Below are 7,860 nucleotides of genomic sequence, written 5' to 3' on the forward strand. Positions count from 1 at the left end.
ATCTGTTTTATAGTTAATAATAAACTTTACTAGAATACGTAAAAATTTCTTCTCTCTACTATTCTTAAATATAATTGTTGCAATATCTTGTATATAATTTTCAAATTTATATGAAGAAAAATTTTTCAAATGCCCGAATTTTCGAACACAATCAGTTAAATGCGAAATGCAATCTTTTAACATAAATAAACTTTAATATACTAAATAATAATAATAAATAAAAACAAACAAATAAATAAAAAACAGTGCACACAAACTTCTAATAATAAACATTAACAAATAGTGCACAAAACAAATATATAAAAACAAAAAACAAAACAAAAACAACCAATAATGAGTGCTTCGCAGCCTCAACCGCAAAACCGTAGACATTCCTTAAATGCCTACTTCAGTTTTGTCGAGCCAACAAAAGTAACTCCTAGCAAAAACAAATGTAACGGCGATGATGAGTCATCGCAGCGATCAGATGTAAGAGAGACTAAGCAAGCGCAGTCAGCAGAAGCAGCAGTGAACAGCAATCGGGCAACAACAAATCCACTGACAGCAGCCGCTATGCAGGTACCAGCAAGCACCCGGACAGCGAAGGAAAATAAAATGCAAGGTGAGAATGTACCAAGCAAAAAAGGGCCATCAGTTCAGACTGGTATTGATCGCCACATTAATGTAAAAAGGAAATTGAGTCCTATTAAAACAGTGGTCAATACCAAAAAATTTCAAGCAAACACGCCAAACACCAAAAAGCCAGAAATTCTTAATGGCAACAGATTTGCCTTACTAAGCAAAGAGCTTAACGACGAAGCAAAGGGTACCACCACGGTCGTAAATGCCAAACCCCCTCCAATCTATTTGCGTGAGCGTAGCTCAAATGCGCTTGTTTCAAAAATGAGCAATATAATAGGCACAAACAATTTCCACATTGTGCCCTTGAAAAATGTAACATAGATGAAACAAAAATTCAAACATACACTGAAAAAAGTTTCATGGGAATTGTAAAATTCCTATCAAATAATAACAAGAATTACTACTCTTACCAACTGAAGAGCTCAAAAGGCTTAATTGTTGTCATAAAAGGTATAGAGTCTTCGGTAAACTCTAACGACGTTAGAGAAGCACTAGAAGAAGGTGGTTTTAGCATTAAATCAGTAGTAAATATTTTTAACAGGAACAAAGTCCCACAACCAATGTTCAAAATAGAATTGATGCCAGATTCTAACAAATTAAAGAAAAATGAAATACACCCGATTTACAATTTAAAATATCTTCTCCATCGCAGAATCACCGTTGAGGAACCACACAAGAGAAATGGTCCAGTACAATGTACAAACTGCCAAGAGTATGGACACACGAAAGCATATTGCACTCTACGAAGTGTATGTGTAGTATGTGGTGATCTACATCCAACTTCAAAATGTACTCTTAAAAAAGAGGATTTAAATAAAAAATGCAGCAATTGTGGAGGAAACCACACTGCTAACTACAGGGGTTGCCCTGTATACAAAGATTTAAAATCGAAGTTGTCACAGGGCATCCAAGCACGTCGTAACCAAATGATGAATATTCCATCTATTGAAAATATTGAAATCCCCGTCCACATTTCAAAAGCAGTTAATCCTAAAGACAATGCTACACAAGGAAGCTATGCAAACGTGGTGAAAGGCAAACTGCACAAATGCAATTGCCCCAAAACCAACCAAATGGAAGCGTTGAAACTATGATTTTCAACCTTACCCAATGTATGACACAATTTATGGCTTCAATGCAAAATATGATTCAAGAGATAATCAAATCACAAAACCAAATGTTGCAAACTTTTTTAAGTAAAAAATTAGTGTATTGAACAATTGTTTATGGAATGCTAACGGTGTTAACCAACATAAATTGGAACTTGATAGATTTCTGGATGAAAATAGTATCGATGTAATACTATTGTCAGAAACTCATCTTACGAACAAAAACAATTTCTTTATACCGGGATTTAGACTCTATGTTACAAGCCACCCAGATGGAAAGGCACATGGAGGAACAGCAGTGTTGTTTAGAAAACGGTTAAATCACCACACATCAGAATCTTATGCCACAGCGCAATTACAAGCTACAACAATAACTATAAAAAATCGCTGCGGCGACTTAAATCTGACAGCCATATACTGTCCACCTCGGTTTAAAATTACTGACATCCAATTCAAAGACTTTTTTGGAACACTAGGCCATAGATTTATAGCAGGTGGAGATTACAATGCAAACCACACGTATTGGGGCTCAAGGCTAATTAATCCGAAAGGACGACAGCTGTATCACACTATTATAAATAGGCACAATAACCTTGACGTAATATCTCCTGGTAAGCCGACATATTGACCTAGTGATCGTAAAAAAATACCAGATTTAATTGATTTTGCTGTAATCAAAAATATTGATAAATCGCTTATAACAGTTGATACATGTACTGATCTATCTTCTGATCACCCTCCTGTACTAATAAAGTTATGTGAACAACCCATATTCGTTAATCCAAAAGTGGGATTAACTTCTTATAAAACGAATTGGCTAAAATATAAAAAATACGTGAGTAGCCACATTAATGTTGAGTACAAAATAAATACAGGTAGAGATATCGACGAAAGCATAGAAGAACTCAATGATATAATAACTAAAGCAGCTGTCTTAGCAACACCAAACAAAAACTATAAGCCGCTTGGTGCCAGAAAAATTACTAACAGAGAAATAGAAAAGCTCGTAAACGAAAAAAGGCGTGCAAGGCGTGAATGGCAGATAAATCGCTCCCCTTCCACTCAGCTTCAATTGAAATCAGCTGTACGTAAATTAAAAAAAGCGCTTAAACGTGAGGAGGAATCCAATACCGAAATGTATATAAAGAAGCTGTGTCCAACTTCAAGCAAGCAAAATTGTCTTTGGAAAGCCCAAAAGTTGCTGAAGCCACCAACTAACTCCAACATGCCTATACGAGACATGGGCGGAAATTGGGCTCGAAGTGACGAGGAAAAGGCTAATTGTTTTGCAAATCACCTAGAAAAGGTATTTCAACCAAATTGCCCAAAGAACAACTTCGAGTTGTCCAGCTTACCCAACACAGGTAACGAGTCACTCGAGTCTTTTAAGACTTCACCTACTGAAATTATTAGAATAATAAAAGAACTTAAACCAAAAAAGTCACCAGGTTACGATAATATTACCCCAAAAATGCTAATTGAGTTACCAAATATTGCTGTGGATGTGCTATCTTCGCTCTTCAGTGCAATTCTTAATCTCGGATACTATCCTATTTCATGGAAAAAGTCGCAGATTATCTTGATAGATTAACCTGGGAAAGACTTAACACAGCCGTCTTCATACAGACCAATCAGTCTTCTACCCTGTCTTTCTAAAATATTTGAAAAAGTATTACTATCAAAGATGTCTCCTTTCCTCCACGAAAATAATATAATACCAACGCACCAATTCGTGTTTCGTGAAAAACATAGCACGATAGAGCAAGTAAATAGAATTACTAACGAAATAAGAAAAGCATTTGAGCAAAGAGAGTACTGATCAGCTTTATTTCTAGACGTGGCTCAGGCGTTTGATAAGGTGAGGCATGAAGGCCTTTTGTATAAGATTAAAAACATTCTACCTCTAGAATTGTATAAAACATTGGAGTCTTATTTAAAAAATAGACAATTTATGGTAAAAGTGGGAGATTTCATATCTGACGAATGACAGATAAGGGCTGGTGTACCCCAGGGCAGTGTTTTAGGCCCAACTCTATACATCATATATACTGCAGATCTTCCTACAGCTAATAGTATATTGACCTCAACTTTTGCGGATGACACAGCTTTAGTGAGCCGTAATAAATGCCACATAGTAGCATCAAGAATATTAGCCGAGCACTTAAGGTCTGTCGATGAATGGCTAGCCAACTGGCGTATAAATGTGAATGAACAAAAATGCAAGCATGTTACGTTTTCACTAAGACCTAAAATGTGTCCGGCAGTAAAAATGAACAATATTTTAGTACCTCAAGCCAACGAAGTAACTTATCTTGGTATTCATCTAGATAGAAGACTTACATGGAGAAAACACATATCTAGTAAAATAACTTGCATGAAGATAAGAGCTGCAAATTTAAATTGGCTTTTAAATAAAAACTCCAAACTTAGCCTAGACAACAAAGTGCTTTTATATAATGCGGTCATAAAGCCGATTTGGATGTATGGCATTCAACTGTGGCGTACGACCTGTGCAACTAATATTGATATAATACAAAGGTTCCAATCAAAAATGCTTAGAACAATCACGTGTTCACCATGGTACATGCGTAATGAAAATATCCATAAAGACCTAGGTATTTCTATGGTAAAGAAAGAAGTAGAAGACAGCAGAATTAAATATATATCTAAACTCCGAGATCACCCAAACCCTTTGGCTAATGCTTTGGTAAATTCCTGCGATCAAACACGCCTTAAAAGAAGAGATATGCCTGCGTACTAAGGAGGAACGTATCACCAAAACAGCTCAAACACTTGCTTGAGCTTGTCTAGTTTTTAAATAGATTTAAGATTTTATAACTTATTTTTAGGCTTTTAAAATAAATAGCAGATTCAATAAATAATAAGATATTGCAAAAAAAAAAAATACTAAAAATTTACGGTATTTTGTCGACTTCCATTTGCTTATTTCGTCCAGATTTCTACTGCGTTTGGGAAAATTCAGATGAAATGTAGTTGTTAATATTCATTTTTATTACGTTCCCTCTCTTAACAAGCAACTAAAGAAGTTTTTTAGTAACCCCTAAATCAACTAAATGCATGGGTTCTAACGCAAATTGAGAAACCATGTCAATATTTACTGATTCTAGCAAAATTTCCCCCTGCTTAAATTCGTCTAAATGATGACTGATATCTAATCTATTCCTTAATGGACTGTCAGTTAAAAGTTCTCCAACGTTTTGTGAGAAACACACCCTCCTTTCCTTATAAATCCCTTCCTGAACGCCTTTAGGGCAGCTATTCTTCCCGGCGTGTGACTTTACACTAGTTACAAATGCGAGAGCTTGTGCGTCACAAACAAAAAGCCTAACACTAAACTCTTTTAAATTCTGCCTAAATCTTAGTTTTACTCCATGTTTTTGCAAGAACTTTAGACAAACGTCAACCTTGTCACCTTCAAACAAAAATTTTCTATTTTCCCTATCACTAATATACTCGGGTTCATCTTCATTATCTAAACTACTTAATTTTTTTAAAATGTCCTTTTGTTCATTTTAAAATATAAAAATTTATCTAATATTAATAATAGTAATATTATTAATGGGAAAATGGAGTCATGTGTAGAAATTCGCGCAAGTAAGGAAAGATCTCTGGGAACACCTCTCCAGTCTGCTGAATGACAGTGAAAGCATAACGCTAGGAGAAGGTGAACCCAATTCGCCAATCGATGACGATGGAGCAGACGTTGCCCGACCATGAAGAAGTTCGAATAGCAATTACCCGTCTGAAGAACAACAAAGCAGCGGGGGCCGATGGATTGCCGGGCGAGCTATTCAAACACGGCGGCGAAGAACTGATAAGGAACATGCATCCCTTCTTTGTAAATATTGGTCGAACGAAAGCATGTCCAACGATTGGAATTTAAGTGTGCTTTCACAACCCACGAACAGGGGGACCCCACAGTATGCGCCAACTACCGTGGGATAAGTCTCCTAAACATCGCATATAAGGTTCGAGCGTATTGCGTGAGAGAATAAAGCGTACCGTCAACAAACTGATTGGACCTTATCAGTGTAGCTTTATGCCTGGAAAATTAACATCCGACCAGAAATTCATCATGCGCCAAATCTTGGAAAAGACCCGTGAAAGAAGAATCGACACACACGCCCTCTTCGGAGGGAGCTGCCTCTACGCCACAATGTCTGAATTTGGTATCCCCGCAAAACTAATCCGTCTATGTAAGCTAACGTTGAGTATTACCAAAAGCTACGCCAGTATCGGGAAGGATCAATCTGAGCCGTTCGATACCAAACGAGGTGTCAAACAAGACGACTCCCTATAGTGCGAATTCTTCAATCAGCTGCTGGAGAAAATATTTCGAGCTGCAGAACCTAATCGAGCAGGTACCATCTTTACAGCTGCTGGCATATGCCGATGATATTGATATAATTGGCCTCAACACCTGCGCTGTTAGTTCTGCTTTTCTAGCTGCAGAACTTAATCGAGCAGGTACAATCTTTTATAAGAGTGTACAACTGCTGGCGTATGCCGATGATATTTATATCATTGGCCTCAACACCTGCGCCGTTAGTTCTGCTTTCTCTAGATTTAATAAGGAAACAACGCAAATGGGTTTGGCAGTGAACGAGGGCAAGACGAAATATCTCTGCCATCAAACAAACAGTCGTCACATTCACGACTAGGCTCCCATGTCACTCTGGACAGTTATAACTTCTATCTTGGAACCAGCATTAGCAATGTCAGCTTCGAAATCCAACGCAAACTAACTTTTGCCAAGAGGCGCTATCCACAGCGTTGTTTGGGTTGAAATACACTCGTTGTCCATTTTCTAAATGAACTGCCAAATGCAACACAGTGGGATGTCTTTCATGAATTGCAAACGAAAATATACGCCAAATAGCCTCATTGCTGCTTACATAGCGACCCATCTGATAGTGAGACACTTCATCATTTGTGTTTGTTACTGCGAACATGGCCATGTCGCTACCTTTGTTAACATGCTTCAAAAGTTTTGGACAACGATTGTCTACATGAAAATCTTGTCCTTTTATCTTGACATCTACAGATCGTCCACCGTCCGCAACTGATCGCCGACGATACAATGGGTAACCATCGATTCCCGAGATGGTTTCAGCAAGCAAGTTTCTCGGGTACCGTTTGGAGCACTTGCCGTCGATCATACAGGGTGAGCTGTTGTTGAAAACTCCGCAAGGTCCATGTATCATGTGTTTAGTTAGTATCGTATGCAATTTTGGGTCAACCGTTTCATCAGGAATTTCGGCTGAAATAATGGAATCAATTTCTTCTGGCCTTATTTTGTCAACCAACCAGACTAATATATGAGCATGTGGCAAACCACGCTTTTGCCACTCAACAGACAACATCTGATGAGTCAACGTTACGAGTTTTAGAGAGAAAGGTTCTGCGAAAGACTTATGGTCCTTTGCACGAATATCGCATTACATGAACGATGAGCTGTATGGGATATACGACGAAATTGACATACTTCAGCGAATTAAGAGACAGCGGCTGCTTTAGTTAGGTCATGTAATGGGTATGGACGAAAACACTGAAGCTCTGAATGTATATGACGCAATACTCGCCAGGGAAGCAGATGATGAGGAAGACCTCCACTCCGCTGGAAAGACCAGGTGGTAAGGACCTGGCCTTGCTATAATAAATATATTAACAATGTAAGATAATATAATAATAATTATCAAAGTAGAATGGATGTATAAAAAGTCTCTAAACAAATGAATTAAAAACTTCACACGCAGCAAAATATCAAAAACATTTGTTTTCACATTAAATGTGAACTGCGCAGGTCGCTTTAAAAACGTAAAACAAACATTTGTCAACTGCCCGCACTGGTTAAACATAACAGTCTTCTTTATACACCGACAATAATTTAGTCATTTACATCGTTAATTAACTATTGTATGTATAATTTTAATTAATAAAACCACATACAGTTTTCTACAGTGAGAAATATTTTTTTTGTTGCTTCAGTATCTCTTTTATTTATGGAATCTGCTTTTTGTTTTAAAAGCCCAACAATAAGTTATAAAATCTTTAATCTATTTAAAAACTAGCTGACCCGGCGAACTTCGCACCGCCTAATTATTGGAGT

At 37.2% G+C, this 7,860-nt stretch overlaps 1 pseudogene; it reads left to right on the top strand.

Annotated features, from left to right (window-relative positions):
- Nucleotides 1–594: 594 nt before the first annotated feature.
- Nucleotides 595–7,860, top strand: part of LOC120781794 — an 18,185-nt pseudogene continuing 10,919 nt past the window's right edge.

This window comes from Bactrocera tryoni, unplaced genomic scaffold, assembly GCF_016617805.1.
Source record: "Bactrocera tryoni isolate S06 unplaced genomic scaffold, CSIRO_BtryS06_freeze2 scaffold_7, whole genome shotgun sequence".
Classification (NCBI taxonomy): Eukaryota; Metazoa; Arthropoda; class Insecta; order Diptera; family Tephritidae; genus Bactrocera; species Bactrocera tryoni.